General features: G+C 36.2%; 1 long non-coding RNA gene across 1 annotated transcript; it reads left to right on the top strand.

The window, feature by feature from the left end:
* The first annotated feature begins 294 nt into the window (after positions 1 to 294).
* LOC131982319 (uncharacterized) lies at positions 295 to 2731 on the top strand. The gene is made up of 3 exons (XR_009395376.1): positions 295 to 790; positions 1022 to 1101; positions 1918 to 2731. It is a non-coding gene; the product is annotated as an uncharacterized LOC131982319 (long non-coding RNA).
* The last annotated feature ends 14784 nt before the right edge of the window (positions 2732 to 17515 follow it).

Below are 17515 nucleotides of genomic sequence, written 5' to 3'. Positions count from 1 at the left end.
GCATTATACACAACTGCGGTCCATTAGTTAAATGTAAAATGGCGCCTTGGGGTAACTTCTCTTCTTAGCTAAAGAAAAACGTTAGCTCACAGGCTAGCCCTACTTTCAAATTCAGTATCAAATGTTATATTCACATATAACAACAACTATAAGTCTGACAGCTTCAGCAGATGAATGAAAGGAGAAATTTTCCTACATTTCTATGTATAAATCATTTATGTAGAGTGGCATTTGTGGCCTCGGGAGCAGTTTATAAATGTATTTTTCAATAGTTTTTCCTCTATTCTCTATATGACTATATTCATGCTTGTTTAACTACCCTGAGATGTTTTTCATGTATAGGAGGCGATGTTGCCCACGGCTCTCGGGCTTAAGCCAACAAATTAATGAAAATGAATAAAATTACACTCATTAAAACGTGTAGTTGTCTTTAAAACACGCTCTAAAACCAACGCATTGTTTGAAATCAGCCTCCCAAAACTTTTAATGTTATCTGCTGCCTCTGTTCCACATTGACATGATTTATTGCTCACCTCAATAATAAACAATTAACTGAAAGGGGTAATAGTAGTGGTAATGTACTTTACATATGTATTTGGGGTGTGGTTTCTGAAATTGCTGCGCTAAATATATCAACAGGAAATGCTAACTGTTGTAGAATTTTAATTTTGCATGTCTAAGGTATTGTATTGTATTGTATCAAAGGTTCTCAATCTGGCTTGAGGGGAATCCCTACTGTCTAAACTCTACCTGGAAGCAAGGCAAGAGGCTCTCACAGAGGATCTACCAGGTACTGTTTTTAAATAATAAAAATAATGCTGCCTAATCTTAAGGACATTGAAATGTGCCTTGTATTTACTTAAGATAAATCTGGTTAAATAATTGAGCATATTCTAATTGCAGTGGACCAAATGCATAGTTTACAGAGTTACAGCTGACCTGTACCTCTCCTTTTGAATCAGAAAAAATGTTGGAAATAGAATAAATGCTGTTTTTTTAAAGTATGTCTTATGTCTTGCAGATATCGACTTCAGAGCAACCCTCATCTTTTTGCCACACATCTTCAAGGAGAACATTGAGTGCTTTATTACTCTTGGAAAGGTATGTGTATCCTGCAAGCATCTTTTGTTCACATCACAACACAAAACATAGTTGACAGGACCCCTGATTTAATGAAGCATTAGATTGTAGGTAGAAAAAAGTTTTTAAAAAACATTTTAAAACAAAACATCTCAAATTAAAGGGATGCTTTATTCACTTCAAATATTTCATTTCATGTTTGAACCCATTATAGTAGCAAAATATCTGCAAATGCGTATCTCAATCTTTGTGTGTGTAATCAGATTTTTACAAATGGTTGCAAATGTACATCTCAAACTGTTCAAAATTCTTGTACCAATCCTTGTACCATTCACAAATTGAATTGCGCATTTATGAATTCTGTATGCATGTGCAGCTATTTTGCTACTATAATGACTCCATACATACTGTGAGAGGTAAGTAAAGTGATAATTATGCTGTGCTGAATACTGTCTGGATGGTCCCATATAATTGTTAGCTTTCAACCATTATTCAATTGCCCAGTAAATTACTTCTTCAGTACTAACATAAACTGAATTTGAAAACTATATATTTTTAAATGCTCATTAAATGCTTATCAAGTGCATTTGTGCACAATAATATTTAAAATCTTACATTATGGGGCCTGAACTCCACATCAGAACTGTCACATTCTAATCAGAACCAACAATTTCAGCCATACAATGTCTAAAGAAAGACAGAATATTCAATAAACGTCAAGCAAGGTAGATAATAAATGTGCTTATTATTCTATATAGTGTAAAATTACATTTTATATTGGAAAGGCTATCATGTTAATCTGATTTGCTTGTCTTTTTTTCTTCTGGTTTTGAATAGTTCCTGCCACTCCATACCCAACTATCCAGTTGACAGATGAAGACTTGAAAATGGCCTTCACTAGGAGAGCTCCGAACGTTGTGAAAGTGGACGGCATCGAGTCACAGCTCAGCAATTGACGAGGGAATGTTTTGGCAAATCAAGTACATTTTGAACATTGATACCTTGTGGATTCTTTGTGGTAAAATGTTGGTTCCTCTGTCACTTTCATGCATAAAGTGTAAAGGTTGATTGAGAATGGACTTTACTAAAACCAGGTGATGAAATGGACTACCGAATATTTGACACTTATTCTGTGGATAACAGTTTTATGTCACACTTCAACATAGTATTTTAAAATGTACAAAATTGACAAAATCATGTGAAAATCTTAGATCTTCTGTCATGAGTGTTATTTTCATTTATGCAGTTTTAAGGTTGGTGGAGAATGGACTTGCTTGCAATGGACAATTTTACATTGTTTAGTGTAGATGATATATAGTTGAATACACAGTTTTTTTTGACAAAATTCATAGCAAAGCTCAGTAAAAGAGTTTTGGGAAGTTTAACACATAATAGAGCATGAACTGTTTTAATAATAATTTGAGTCACCCTAATAATACAGTGGAGGCAATTCAAATAAAACGTCTTCTGATATAGCTGGGAAGGAATACATGAAAATTCATGAAGATTGGGCACTTCTGGAAAAGTTTTTTAGTTTTGGCAGGGTGTTAGATATGGGCCTAAGGTTTTCAAAAATCCATGGATACAAGTTGGGGCGGCCCCCCTAGTGGCAGTTATCCATAAAATCCAAAATAGCCCCCGCCGAAAATAACACAAAAAAACCCAAAACATACTTAAGTATGTATTGAAAACAACACAAAAAAAGACATACTTAAGTATGTATTGTTTTTTTTGTGTTATTTTCAATACATTAAACAGGACACACACTGTGCTCAGAAAAAAAACAATACATACTTGTTTTATATTTTTGTATTTTGACAAAATGTGACATGAGCCTGAGAGCAGCTGTATTTGTTTTATATTTTTGTATTTTGCTTTAATTTTAAAGTTTTTAATTTTAAGTGTGAATGCTGCTAACCTTAACCCAAATAAAAGTGTTTAACTTTTCAATATTGAGTATGCTCAATTTGTTCTCAAATATGACTCATAATTCTCATATTTAAGAGAAATAATCAAGACATGGATGAGACATTGGATAGACAACGATGAGATCTCTTTTAAGGCTCATACTTCTCAGATTTGTCTCATGAAAGTCTCAGATTCATCTCATGTTAGTCTCTTTAATTATCCTTTAAAATAACTGAGACATAATTGAGATCAGGGGCATACAATTTTGAGATCTCCTCTGTTTCTCAAATATTGCTCAAATGGTTTTCTCAACTCAACCTCATTTGTCTCAGTGATGTCTTGTCTCTTTTTAGCTTATCTCTTGCTCCTAAGGGACCCTTAGGAGAAGTAATTCAGAAACAAATGATCACAGAATGATACGAATATGAGAAGCTTAAATTGATCTCAAGAGATGAGATTGAACAACAGATGAGCAACACATTTTTCCTATGGGTGTTAACTACCTCAGTGATATTTGATTTAATTACCTTATCCTTCTTTTTGTGTTTGGTTGATGTATCATTTCTTCTAATTGATTGATTGATTTATTTTGATTGAAGCTATTTTTGGTTGATTAGCTTATTACTGTATTTCTTTTCTGACAGTTGTTATTTTGTGTAGTTTAGGTTATTTTGATTTTGAGTATACTGTGTACCCAATATTGTGTTTTGTCAATTAAGTTCCTTTGTGATTTTGGAGTTTATTTGAATTTCCTTTAGTAATTCAAAATATTGTTTTTGTTTTGAGAGTTCTCCCCCTAATTTTCGTTTCTTGTCTCAGCAGCTGAAGGCCGAAGGTGGTGGGACGGGTGACGTCGGTGGTGGGGACCCCCTTTCTTGTGTGCTGTGCTGCTCACCCCCCCTGATTTTGATTGGTACACTGACATGAGAGTGTGTGCGTGTTTGTGTGTGCTTGGCGTCACGTGTGAGTGGGGTGACTCTTCCCGGGCTCCCTGGCTGTCCGTGTGGCCCATTCCCCCCCTGGTAAGCCTCAGCTCTGAGTTGGCCCCTATTTCCCCTTATGCCAGTATTATGTAATTTTAAAGTGCTTTTGAATCTTAAACTTGTGAAATAAAAATATTTTTGTACCTGGAACACTGTCTTTTGCTTATAGGTTAACGAACCTGAGTGCCTTAACTTATATATACTATTTCAATTCCCTGGGTGGAACTCCCAGGCTGGCGTTGTCTGGCTTCTTTGTACTCACGACTGATTGACTTACACCTAGAGCGCCGCTCGCCACATAATGTTTTATTAATGGTTTGTATTCTGCTCTTCACTTTGTTTTTGTTTTTTACTAAGTGATGTAAAAGTTGCTAGTAATAGTTATAGAAACTGATTATGATAGAATCTCAAATACAAAAGCTGGACTGGGCTCAAATCCTGAAAATTCGCCATGTTGATTAATTTAATATACTTGGTGTACTGGCGCTACTATTGGTTCATGTTGTTGAGCTGTCAGAGTCGGAGCCAATCAGAAGCAGGATAGGGCGGGTCTTAACGGAACACGGGGTTCAAGGGTCAAAGGAACCCATGTGATCTTTTTTTTTAGCTAGCTACTGTCAATAGTAAAATATTTTTCCAAAATTAAACGATTGTGCATTGTTTTGGTTCGTGTTGGCGAAGCTTTTTTTATTTTTAAAATCTGCCACTACACATGGAGACGCATTTGAAGCCGTTAGGCCAAGTAAAGGAATAGCACATGCTAAACTGCACGCATCACAAGAATATAGCCTGTAAGATGTGGTGAGGGAGGTCGCGGAATTTAGGATAACCTGACTGACTGAGGTGGAGAACGTGGAGTCACGGTAAGAAATAATAAGTAAAAATAATAATTTCTTTAGAGGTTTGCATCAGCTGTGATGAGCTCCTCTGGCCAAGGAATTAAATGATGATGTGGAATTATTTGGGTTTTAAGACAGGTGTTTTTTTTTAATATTATTGTGGTTACTTTTTAATTTTGACAGTAATTTCAGACCAATCCTGAGCTGCAGATATGTTCATGTTTAGGCTCAGAGTGGTGAGGGTATTTATGAGGGCTGCTGTTTGAGGTGAAAGGTGTGTTTAATAAGAGGCTCTCAGAGGGACAGAGTCGGACAGCTACGTTTCAATTATTGTGTTTGTGTATACGGTTTGTTTTTGAGTATGGACATAGTTGATGACTTACTACCTGCTGACTTAACTTGACCTGTCTCACTGCCTGTCTGTCACTGCGGTGGATTGATGCCGCTGTACTATACTGAGTGTTGTGCTCTCAGTAGAGCTCCGGTTATAACGGCGGTGAAATTAAAAACACTCCAGCATCTGTACTTAGCATTTTCTGGAGGAAGATTTTTGGTTGATTTTCATAGAGCAGAAGAGTTTTGAGTTTGGCAAGGTAGTGGTCCGCCGGACCAGCAGACTAAAGCCTGGAGCTACTCTGGCTGTTTCTGAGTTCACCGCCAGTCAGCGCAGCAGTACTGCTCTCCGAAGTTTGTGAAAATGGACTGTTTTGTCCTCGGCCTTAACTTTGTAAAACTCATTTTACTCCCCAGTACAATACAGTAGTGTCCTCCTTGCTGTCTTCTCATCTCCTTTGGCTCACCAGTCTCCATCGTTCCCTCTGTTATCCCTGGATAACAAAGTCCCTGGATTTGTCTCCAGTCATTAATGTTGATTGTCTTGCGGTTATATCACTTCATTACGCGTGAATTCGCGAGATTCACTGATACACTGCACTCTGTTGTTACGGCACACTTGTGTGCTGCGGAACAGCGGTTGGGAATCACTGGATTGGAGCACAGTTATGGGGCGAATCTGATTGGCTCCTTGTGTTTTGGCTTGATGTAAATCCTGTCCGCTGGCGGGACTCGGCCTCTGGCTTTTCGTCTGAGGTAAGAAGACGTGTTTTGCTAGCATACTACCGTTACAATTGTGCCTTACAATGTTAGCATTTTCATATTTGAACTTTTAAAGTACTGTCGAAAATTTTGTGAAATGTAGTTGCAAGTTATTTGAGTTTCATTTGGACGATGTTTGTCATTTTATTTTGCTAATTTATTCGCGGCTACTGGTCTTAGGTCTGAGCTAGCGCTCTCTAGCGAGCTAGCTTTAGCATCATGTCGAAGCAATTTATAAATGGTCCGTCGAGGCAGAATATCTTCAGTTACTCCATGTTACAGTTACTGTAGCATACCCTCCGAAAGATGGTGGACCCGACTGATAGTTTTCACAATGTTTATTTCCATACAAGTTCCTTTTTTAAGTCCGTATATCAAAGTGAAACCAACGTGAGAACTGTAGTACAGAAAATAAAGAAAATACAGTAACATTCCGTTGTCACTACTGTATACACAAAGCAATACACAACAACAGCAGGTACGCAAAGTTAGCTTAACATAGTTTTCCAACACAAAATAAATATGACCATAAACACTAAACACTCTACCTTGTGCCTCCTCGGGGGGTTGCTATTACAGCCTTCGCCGTTTTATTCTTGTGTTACCGTCACGGCTTTATTTTCCTTTTGTTACCTTTATTTACTTAAGCCTTTACTGCCTTTACTGTCAGCTCGTACCGTTGCAATTGCTTGGTTTTACCGCACACAATACCGCCAGGAAGTAAGAAGAGATTTAGCGATCCTTCAAAACAAAAGCTCTTTACAAAACAAAAGCTCATTACTAACATTAGCTCAAAAATGAACAATAGGCACATAAAAACAGATGCATTACATTTTTACCATAAACTTAAATCATGAATAATATTTTTATACCCAAATCATGTTAGAATGTATTTTAAACACACTTTTTAAGGACTTTTTTAGCTTTTTTAACCGATAAAACAAACACAAGCTGCCCTCTGGTGGACAAAACAAGAAACAGCATTTCACAAACCAAAAAGTGGTTAGTTACAGTTACCATGATGCTAACAGTTGTTATAACAGTAGATGTGTCTGGTGTTAGCAAACACTATTGATTCTAAGAGTGCATTGCATAGTTTGACTGATTTGATGCTACTGAGAGACAGCCTATAATGCATTGTGGGTTGATAATCTAGGCCACAACAGTTTATGATTGCTGTGTTTTGTCTTGTGTCTATCTGGGAAGGTGTCATTATGCTCATAATAATATAATAATGCTAAAAAATTGCTAGCTTATGCTATTTTCCTTGATTAATGTTGTCTAAATGCCATTTTAATGTAGGGTTTGTGTACAATGTTGGCCTGACGATTTTTTTTTAACTGTGATAATTGTATGTGGATTTTGATGGTAGCTTCTTGATAATAGTCCTGTTTTTTGTGAGGATGTTTTGGTATTCTTATGTAATAAGGTGTAATAGTAATACCAATGTCATACTCATCAATGGCTAAATTTGAACATTGGGTGTATTTGGATAATATTAAACTGAAACTCATGTCACTTGGTAATGAGAGGTTAAAAAGAAAAGATAATCATGGATCATACATTTATGTGTGTGTGAGAGAGAGATGAGAGAGAGAGAGATTTATTGGGAGTTGAAAATGTAGGCTTAAACAGCTTTGGATTAATTTGTGTGTGTGTGTGTGTTTGTGTCCTCAAGTGGTGCTGTGAAGCATTTTCGTTGTAGGCTTTAATCCTGTTTTCTTCTGATATTAATACTGCAGTACTATTTTGATAATAGAGGTTATAATGTAATAAGGTGTATTTGTAATACCAGAGTCATAGCCATTAATGGCTTAAATTTAGTATAGGGTGCATTTGGGTACTATTACACTGAAAGCTTTTTAAAGTATTCGCCACTATTATCATATTATTACATAACTATTACCATGGTGTTACCGAGCTGTGGTGTCAATAGAATTATCAACTTATCCATTCATATTCATCTTCTTTGCAAGCTTTAATCCTGTCTTTCACCTCACAAATTTACAGTTTGACCATTTATTTACTGGTGAGTGTTTGTCAAAGACTGTTATTAACATAAACTACTTTCATAAATGATGTATTATTTTTTTTTTAACCCTTGTGTTGTCCTCCCGTCGACTATATACCCATGGTCCTCAGGGGTCAAAAAGGATCCCATGACACAAGACTGATTCCAGGACATGTAGAAAAAAAATACTACAAACTTTTTAAAAAAAAATCATTTTATCATTTAAGGCGACTCATGCCCCAAAAATTGATTGATATATAATTTTCATAATTTTTTCTTTATTATTGGTCAATTTTAGTCAAACATTCAAAATTAGGCCTCATTTCAAGAGAGAAAAAAGTAAAAAAAAAAAAAACCCTGAATACTTTTTTCAATAGTAATAGTGGAAGAAAATAATTCTTGATTCGAATGCACAGAGTAGGTCATGTTAACTTTTAGTGAAACTTATGTTTTGATATTTGTATATTTGAATAAAATTGACCAATAATAATGAAAAAAAAAAGAAAATTAAATATAATTTTTTTGGTTATATTTTTTTCTACATTTCCTAAAACCAGTCTAATGTCATGAGGTCCTTTTTGACCCCTGAGGACCATGGGTGCTATAAAAATGCATGAAGAAAGTTAAAATGTATATTATCTAGAAAGGATGCAGAGGGGCACATATGCTGAAAATTTTGCTATGTTTCTAGAAGTGCTATGTGTGTATTTAATTCAAATGATTATATTCAGCTTCATATTGATTTTTATGAATAAGTGATACATTAATTCAGTTATTTAAAACATTAATAACACATTATTGTTACATTGCTGCAATGCTCACGGTTGTCATCCTGTTCTAGATAAACACTACTTCACCTAAGAGACTTGAGTATCCAGTTCTTTGTTGACCTTCAGCATTCAGCGTTCACACGGTCTCAGCGGCAGAGTTACCGGTTCACATGGTCTCAAAAATGCTAAAAAAAATGTTCCCATTGTAAAATGGATCAGCCTGTGAAGCAGCACCTCAAGAAGAAGCTTCAGAGGTTTGACGAGAAGCGAGAGGAATGGGTGTTGGGCCGTAAGAAGAACCACAACCTTGCATCCATCTAGGATGAGGCCCTTGTCATGATATGTTCAATTTTATATAAGATATTGAACTTTCCAGATGATATTGGGAATTAATTCAATGGTACCATACGTTTTTGATAAATCATTCTATAGCAAGGTTAGAAACATACATGCTCCTGTTACTTTTGTGTCTATGTCACATTAGTAACCAATAACTTTGAAGCAATAATTTATTGTGTTCCTGCAAGAGTATAATTGAATGTACTGTTTTATACTATACTAGTACTATATTTCTATAATAATAACCATTAGTTATCATATGTCCCCATTCACAAAGTCCTAAATATCATTTGATAAATATGAATATTTTTGGGCTACACCGTGATCTAGTGGTTAGCACTTTTGCCTCACAGCAAGAGGTTCGCCGGTTTGACTCCGGCCTGCAGCTCTTCTGTGTGCATGTGCATGTTCTCCCTGTGTCAGCGTGGGTTCTCACCGAGTTCTCCGGCTTCCACCCACAGTCCAAAAACATGTAGCTTAGGTTTAATTGGTGACTCTAAATTGTCAGTGGGTGTGAATGAGAGCCGAATGGTTGTCTGTCTCTATATGTCAGACCTGTGATACTCTGGAGACCTGAGTGAACCTCACCTCTTGCCCAATGTCAGCTGGGATAGGCTCTAGCCCCCTGCGACCCGAGTGCGGATAAGTGGAGAAGGATAATGAATGAATTATTTATATATACTATATATAGCTATATTATATTTTTATATATATATAATAATAATAATAATAATCCATTTTATTTATAAGCGCCTTTCAAAACACCCAATATATACATACATATACATACATACATATATATATATATATATATATATATATATATATATATATGAAATTACAGCCTCAACCAATAGCAAATATAACTGTGGTAGCAGTAAACTGACAAAGAAAAATAAAATACAGGCAGGGTCTGTTCTGATACAGATACACACCTCTAGTGGTTTATGAGCTTGGTTTAAGCCTAATGCCTTATTTCAGGCATAGAGCATTTTAAATTCATATAATACATTTACACATTTCCTCCTTGACAACTTTTCAGGCTCACAAATAATTTCTTGCTTTAAGCCCTGTTCAATTGATGGTTGAGAGAGATTTTAGGGAAATCCAACTCAGATTTGTTTTGCTGTTTGTTAATATATAGTTGGTTTATGCTTCTACAATGAGTCTTTCCTGTTAACAAATACATCATCATACAAAAGCTAAACCCACCATGAAGTCATGTTGTATTTCCTCAATAATTAATATGCAGAGATACTTCTACTGTTGCTTTTCCATTTTTTTAAAAAGAAAATTCATATTTTTGTCATCACAGCTTTAGAAACTCAGTGCAGCTGGTTACAAGCCACTGCTGCTTCTAGTCAAGGACAAGAAGAAGAAGTGTCAAATCTTAACCCCTCGCGACCCACTTGACGCCTTTGCCCAGGACTGCCTTCAAAGAATAGGCTCAGTGTATGAGTACTTTTGTGAAGGTGAGAAGCATGCACAGTATTTTTTTTAAGTAAGATTTCAGATGTAGTGTTGGGTATGTAAAAGATTGGATCAATATTTATGTCCTAAAAACGTGGTTCACCCTTAAAACTCAAATTAAATCATCAACTCACCTCCTTGACAGTAAAAATTTAGGAAAGGTTCCCATTTTAATATATCAACACAGTTAGTACAACACTGGATCAATTATTTTCAAAACAATTGAAGTTCAAGTGAAGTTCAATCAGTGGAAGTTAAATTATATTGTGCAAATACAACTAACTAACTGAATGAGCTGAATACTGATTATAACGCATACACATTTTTGTAGTAACATATACTAACTAGAAAATTTCCTCTGGGGACATTTTGAAAGGGCCACGGGGGCTACTGCCGGTGTGTGTACACTATGATGAGACTCTTCAGAGATTTCAAACTATGCCCTTTAACCTCAAAATGTGTGTTTGTGTGTGTGTAGCGAAAATCGCATAAAGTTACCTGTGTGTGTGTGTAGCGAAAATCGCATAAAGTTACGTGTGTGTGTGTATATATAAAGATAATTAAAATCACATAAAGTTACCTGTGTGTGTGTGCGCGCGCGTGTGTTTGAAGCATGTGTATGCACGTGTGAGCGTTTACGCGCATGTGTGTGTGTGTATCTGTAACTGTAATCACATCAAAGATCAAAGGCAATCGAATCAAAGCAATCAACAGAATTAACTGACACCTGACAGTGACAGCAGCCAGAGGTGAACAGAGGTCCAGAGGTGGACTGGAATTTCTGGCCTCGAACAGAAAGCATTTTTGGCAAAACCATAATACCTATCATTGATCCGACTTCACTTTGAGCGTCCCGAGTTCTTCCTGAACGTCTACATATTAATTTTTTTAAAGAAAAATAAAAAAATAGCTTTGTTAGAGCGATCTAAATAAACTGTTCCATCTTCCTTTTTTCCGAAATCTTCCTGCGTTTTTAATATGGGACCCAATGAGGCTGTTGGTGGTGTTTGTGGCGCATCTGTGCATCGTACACCCAAACTATAACTCTGACAGCTTTACCAGAGGATTGTGAGTGAGAAGACAATTTTCCTACATTTCTATGTATAAATTATCTTATCTGTAGAGTGGAATTTGCGGCCTGGAGCGCAGTTTTCAAATTTATTTTTTGACAATTTTTTGGGCAGTTTGGGTAAATTCGTATTCTTTAGAGAAAAGTAATAGCACACCGATCCCGATCAAACCGCACGTTTTGATATATAATTTGTCCTGCAACTCTTCAAGTTGTAGGACTAGTAGCGGAACGAAATTGCATCCGGAAGAGGAAGAAGAAAAAATCCACAGTATAACAGTAGTGCTCGGTGTGATTGCCCCGAGGCCCTAATTAGACATGAAATTTGCAAAGTACAGAGTCAATGAATTAAATAAGTAAAAATCTTAATATACTCTACACAAATGAAACAACATTTAGGATGGTGCACAAATGTAGAGCTTTAGATGCAGATGGGCCATTAACAAAAGTATCTCAAAGAAAAAGAAACATGGATATATCACAAATGACACTTCTACTCACTTTGAGGCATAAAACCCAAAGTTTTTTAGCACACACTGTGAACTAATTAGTTTGACCCCGTCTGTAAACAGGCTTGCTGTCATTCTTTGAATAGATATGAGTATGCTTTGACTCTCAAAACAATATATTCTATTTGTTACAGTTATACAAAGTTAAATACAGATATGATAATATTTAGTACGTCATTAGTTCTTCTGTAATCTAAAGTGACCACAAATCTGGTCAGGAAGAATTGGACTATAATGATTGTCAGAGAACACTTCAGGTACTGTTAAAGCTCATGGTCAATCTCATTGTTTTAAGTAAAAAAAACACAACACTCTGTTTAACAGAAAGGAACAAGGAATCCAGTGAAAACACTTTTACACTGCACCTCACACCGTGTGACCCACCGGAGGACAGAAGCAATGGGGAAAGGGCGAGGACCATAGAAGGCCAAGTGGAGCAGGAGGAGAGCACCACTGAGGGGCAGGTGGAGCAGGAGGTGGAGCAACAGAGAACCACTGAGGGGCAGGTGGAGCAACAGAGAACCACTGAGGGGCAGGTGGAGCAGGAGGTGGAGCAACAGAGAACCACTGAGGGGAAAGGTAATCCGGACCGTGCTTGACCCATAGGTTATGTTGCTCAGCTTCCAATGATGTTTCCCCATAATATGTTAATAATTCATTTATTTTTATTTCTTTGGGCCAGTAATTAAAATGACTACTCATAAACAGTTAATTAACAAGTGATTAATCTAAAGTAATAGATTAATCAATAATTCCTGCTATAAATTGCATCTGTGTTGTTGTGTTTGCAATTTAGTTCTGAAGTTCTTGTTTTCCGTATTTCCAAAATTTTCTCAAAAAATGATGTGTACTATTTTGTGCATCTGCATTATACACTACTGTATGTGTATAGTTTTGTTTTTTGTTGTTTTTTTGTTTTTTTTTACCAGTGAAGCAAACTTCACAGTGACAGAAGAGCGTTCAGAGCATGAATAAACAGAAAGATGATTGACACAAAACTTAAGTAATAAACATCATAGTGTGTATATCCTTGTGGAGTCAAGACAGGCAGTGTCCATGTCTATGAACACTTTAGTTGAAGGCACCGCATGTATTAGTCTATTGGATTGCCGTAAAATTTGAGGAGCTCATGCTGTCAAGAAATTTGGATTTTTACATACAGTACAGCACATAAACAAGCAAAAACACCTGGAGTTAATAGATCAACATCAGTTCAGTCTTACTACATGTGCTGCAGCATTTGTGAGATGTTACATTATTTAAAATAATAAATTCAATCATAGTGTGGTTTTTGAGTAATTTTTCTTCTCCAAACCCACAGCTGTCTCCAGAGGTCAGGGTCAGTCAGAGTGGCAAAAAGAAAAAGTCAGTTATGTAAATGTTGTAGGGTAATTAAAAATATATTTTTAATGAATTGTATTGGTATGATGATAACTCCATATATTGCCATAGCTATTTTTTCTTGTTTGTTTTTTTGAGTGGACATGCTATATGACCAGACTTTAATTTTACACAGAGGCACCAAGGCATCTGCCTCCGAAGAAAAAGCCACAAAACTGTAAGTTAAGTTATTCCTGTTTTTAACCTGGGTGGCACAGACAGATCATTTAATGCCTTTACATGCATGAAACAAATCTGACTATTGCCAGTCAGATAATAAAAAGGGTGTTGGTTTATATGTGTTACCCTACTCTCAAAAGTGCGTGTAAAGGCTATCTGTTGACATTGATATTTAACCCCTGTTTGCTTTTTAGAACTGCTTCTAACAGATCATTAGTCAGAATAGACAACCTAAATACATTCAGTCTTAGTTGATAAGGTGATGAAAGCCATGCAGTATAGGATGCAGCAGTGGAGTATTTTCAGTTGCCAGCTGTGGCTCAGTAGTTTTATGGTAATTCCAGCAAGAGTACCACATTGGAACTGAGAGCAGCTCCACGGTACAAGTTAAGTTTGGTCTAACTATTCATCAGTGATAAACATTGTCACTTTTCATCCTTGCAAGTTTGGTCACTGCTTACGTCTTCATAGCTGTATTTATTTGGATCCTAATCTAACAATGAGTGAAATGTGTTTTTGATGTCTACAGATTGCTCCTACCACACTCGCCTTAAGGCTTTCCCCATCAGGAGCATAATAAAAGAAAGAGTGAGAAAGGTTAGATAGGCATATAAGAAATGCATATAGTGGGCTGTAGGATTTCTAAACTTCCTTGTGTGTTTGCAATTTATACCATACTTGTCAGCTAGATACTTTATGAGTAGGGTCTTTCTGAATTACAGATTAAAATGCAGTTTGTACTGAAAATTTCATGATCCCATAATGTAAATACCAACTATTACTTATTGTACCGAAGAAACTCAGTGACTTCAACTTAAAAAAGTAGACTCATCCTAAGAATAAAATCTATGTTTTTGTGTTTTTATTGTCTTCGCAGGGCAAAGCAGAAATGTTGGTTGAGTTGGAGCCGTGTCCAGTATGGTATATACTCTGCTGTTTTTCTGCTTCATGTCTGCTTCATCCCTTGTACTCTCAAGAGCGAGAACAAACACATTACATTTTACAGATGCGATACAACTGTCAACTTCACAGGCTATGCTACCACTTGTTTCATGTCTTTCACTTGTGCTTCAGTTAAAACAAAAAATTGAAATATTTGCATAGATGTAAAATAAAAACAGTCATAATTAACATTATATTTAACAGCTATAAAAGACACATTCATAAAATGTTGTTTGCTTGATGCATGTTGGCTTTAAGTTTATTGGAAAGATTCAACAAGGACCAGTAACAGCAACATTTCCTTCTGTTTTCAGTGGTGAGCAGTGGCCCGATTCCTGGCAGCCAAAGAATTATCTTCAAAATAATGTTTAAAAATAAAATGTATAATTTGAACTCCACTTTTGTTTCTGCATATTTATTATTTATCTTCTGCATTTGAGGGGTCATGTCTCACCTTTGTCTTATGAGGTGAGAAACCCTGCAATTGGGTTGACACAGAGTTTAACCACAGGATTGGCCTTAATAAAACATTTACTTAATCCTACTCAGTTTCCTTTTCAGAAGTTCTTCAGCAACATATTTTTAAGTTTTCTGAAATATGTTGTACTATATGTTATTATATTACACTTTACATGTAATTAATTAATATAAATAATTCCATGTTCCACTGTTGGTGCTTTCAACCTGACCTCAGTCAGTGTTGGGATGTTACTGAGTACATTTACGCAATTACTCTGCATAAGTTGACAAACCTCAATATTACAGTTTACAGTCATGTAATTATTAGAGATGAAACATTTTCAAGATTTTCAAGTAATATAATACTGTGAAAGGAGTCATTCTCCTGTGTTCTTCAACTCAAAGCCTACAACTACACCTGAAATTCTTCATTTTCTAACAGTTCATTATTTATATTTTTAAGTGAATTATTTTAGAAGTAGCCTAACAATTTGGGGTAGCATTTAATTTAATATTAAGACAATCCTTATCTGGATTACCATGGTTATAACTACTACCTGATGGAGACACGAAACAACTGGGTCAACAACTGGATCAAGTTCTTCATCCAGAGAGTCAGCGCTTTGTCACGCCCCTCATTGTGAGCGTCAGTGAGAAGGGGGAGCCCCCGCCTGTAGCCCTGAAGTAGTACACACACACACACACACTGTAGCAACTTCCCATTTTATAATCACAGGTTGTAAAATGCAGTTTGTTAACGGAGATAGTGGCATTTAGATTCAGGTTAAGGCCGACCAGCTGCAATTTGAAATGGGATGAAGCCCATCCATGGCAGACAATGTAAAACAGGAGTCGAATGAGCCCGCCACACACACCGGAAGAACTACAAGTACACCGGCCAAGTTGTATGCTTCCTACTGAGTTTTATGGCGTGTCTAAAGGGAATTGTAGTTTTTAATTATATTAGTCAGAATTTTTCAGTTTTTAACTGTGGGTAACTCTGGAGTTTTAGGGGGTGGGAAACACATTGGTGTTATCAGATTTAAAAAACTGAATTGTTAAATAGGAGCACATTTCTTGTGTTCATATTTAACAGGTGCCCAAAGGTGACCATAGCCACATGACAGCTGAGGTCAAGAGCTTTCTATAACAGCTGTTCCCATGTCTGTAGCTGAATGATAAGCCTTCAAATTGCACCAGGTTTACCAGTTCAAAGGTCAATATTTTAAACCAGGAGGCCACATAACCAGGTTATGTTACTGTGCATTCAAAGAGTGGTGCTGTCGCAAAGCAATCGATAAATCTATACATTCACATACACCTCTATACCCACACCTTTTTCAAATTGCATGAGAATCAACTCATGTGTAGATCATTGTTAAGTCAAGCAGGCCACGTATCATCTTCATACTGCCATGATGTTAATCTGCAAGTTGAGAGCTTTCCAATGATGTATTTGGTTTAGTCCTACGCCAAAGTTTTAATTTTCACATTTCATGAACATAGCTTTGCACAGGCATAGCTTTACAGAACCCTTTGAAAGTGAAATAGGCTGACATATTTATTTTAGATTATTTTTGGACTCACTCATTTTTTCTGATTCCTCGTTAAAATTGTTGGACTTGGCCTGTTTTAACCTTATTTTTTGGATGAAATGCAAGACATGTGTTAGATCTACAGTATGTTAGGGTCAGTGGTGGAAGGTAACTAGCGCTTGCACCCAAGTACAAATTTGAGGTATACTTGTAATTCCATTTCATGCAGCTTTATACTTCTACTCCACTAGATTAGTCTGACACCTTTAGTAACTAGTTACTTCAAAATAACAAGTTTTCACACACTTCCTGCCCAGTGAAAACCACAAAGTTGATGGTTTTAAATGAACATTTTTAGAGATTTACATGGTTCTCACAGGACAGTGATGCTACAAGTATATGGACCATATACCTTATACCTTATAGACCATGATGCATTGTTGTGGATTAAACTACCAAACAGTATATACTGTAACATCAAACTTAACGAACAGCCTGAGGCACTGCTGAGGTGTAATGGAAGCCCATGTTGCTTTTATAGCAGCCTTCAGGGTCGGGGTGCCATAGTATAATTCCTTTTTCTGTCCAAACGAAAATACGAAAAAATGAAAACAGTGCCCCCTTTTCCTTTTTTCGTTTTAAACCAAAAACGAAAAAACGGATTTTGCTATCAGCATCAAAAAACGAAATAACCAAAAAACCTAAATGAAATAACGGCGGTTATTTGGTTTTTGCAAATTCATTTTTTCCTTTTTTTGTTTCTCCTTTATTGATATGACGTCGGACACATCGGAAGCGGGAAAATAAAAGTCCCGTCAAAATAAAAGTCCCGTATTAATAAGAACTTATTATCAAGCATATAAAGGATTAAAAAAACGTACAATCGTACATTAGTATAAGCTACTGTTCTCTGAACCATGCATGGTTCACATTTATTAACATAATT

Source organism: Centropristis striata, chromosome 12 (assembly GCF_030273125.1).
Source record: "Centropristis striata isolate RG_2023a ecotype Rhode Island chromosome 12, C.striata_1.0, whole genome shotgun sequence".
NCBI lineage: Eukaryota > Metazoa > Chordata > Actinopteri > Perciformes > Serranidae > Centropristis > Centropristis striata.
This window is presented reverse-complemented; position numbering and strand designations above follow the sequence as displayed.